The sequence below is a fragment of the Branchiostoma belcheri genome, unplaced genomic scaffold, assembly GCF_001625305.1.
Source record: "Branchiostoma belcheri isolate BF01 breed outbred unplaced genomic scaffold, Haploidv18h27 scaffold178, whole genome shotgun sequence".
NCBI classification, from domain to species: Eukaryota; Metazoa; Chordata; class Leptocardii; order Amphioxiformes; family Branchiostomatidae; genus Branchiostoma; species Branchiostoma belcheri.
The window spans coordinates 502,335-503,850 of record NW_017803246.1 but is presented as its reverse complement, the minus strand read 5'-3'; positions in this window follow the sequence as shown (position 1 = coordinate 503,850).

The window sequence follows — 1,516 nt, the reverse complement described above, 5'->3', positions numbered from 1 at the left end:
TACTAATACCAAAGCCTCACCATCTCATCATAAAAAAACAACTTTAAAGTTCCGCCGCATTAGGTCCGCCAAGTTTCCTTCCCGTCATGCTAAGAAAATTACGTCAAGTGCTAAACACAATCAGACTCGCCTTTATTACGTCAAAGCCATCGCCTCTATACACTTCTGCCAAAATGAACACACAACCAGGTAGGCTTTCAGTTACTGCTCTTTCCAAACATACCGCTAGGTGTCGTCCTTACATTGTAGGCCTGTGACAGGTCCCACAATGCACCTCACTCAACTTTGACCTGCCCCATTGCATGACGGGAAACAAAATGGCGGCGCCCATAAAATCCAGGTAAAATAGAACAGGTTTTGCTATCGCAAACCTGTAAATATTTGGAAAAATAATTATGTTTCCGTGCTTTGTAATGTAATAGAGGGGTAGCGAGTAGGCAAAAAATGTTTGTAACAGGACACGGCATTGAATTTCAGATATTGCCCCTCCCCCACACATGAAATGGTACAGTCCGCCTGTGGTGACCGCCTAATGTGACCCGCCTGTGGTGACCCGCGCCTCTACTCGCGACTTCCGCAGATGAAAGTATGTCGAATGGAGGCACCTGGCGACTCATCTGAAAACTACAGCAAAACCTGCACATGAAGTAGTGACGTTGCGTACATAATAGTGAATGATCTTAACGCATAATATGTATGCGTTATAATATTCCATGTGTACAGTTTTTGTCTAGCCTGACTAGATGATGCATGACCATCCCATGGTTAATCTTTGAGGACGTCCTCAACGGCCTTTATAAAGACTGTGATCAAAGCTGAAAACCTGCCTGAAAGGTACCGTTCGATACATGTAACGTTATCTACGAGTAATAAGATATATCGTTCCGCAATGTATCTTGACACTGCGGCAATACGGTGATCACGATAGGATCTGGCCCGTGTTCTAGTCTGACGTTCCAACACAAAAAGGGGTCTATTAGCATCAGTAACGGGCCCGGTATACAAACGGAAGGCGTCAAACTGGAACGTTATTGATTTTATCTGCGGACAATCATGCATATCTCCGTAACGATACCGAACTTTGGACCCTATCCACCGTTACCAGCTTAACGTTCAGGTTCTTCAACAAAAGAAAGTCATGGAGACAAAAGAGTCACGTGCACGTTCTAATAGTCGTAAAATTCATTTTGTTTATGTAACAATAACTATGATCAACAAATTGTCCATGTGTGATTTCACACTCAGTTTGTGAAGTCCTGAGGAGAATTTCACGTATAGTATAGCCTCTTTATAGTATTAGCAGCCTCTATACGACGTTAACTATAATATAACATAATAATATAATTCTACATAACGTTAGGTGCGTCCCACAAATATATGTTGCTCATCCCTTTGCAACAAGAACGCCAGTGGTCAGTGACATTGCACCTTGTCACTATAAGCTTAAAACACTGGTAACTCGGAAATACGATTCATCTTAAGCAAGCATTAATGTTGGACGTAACGTATAGTATCA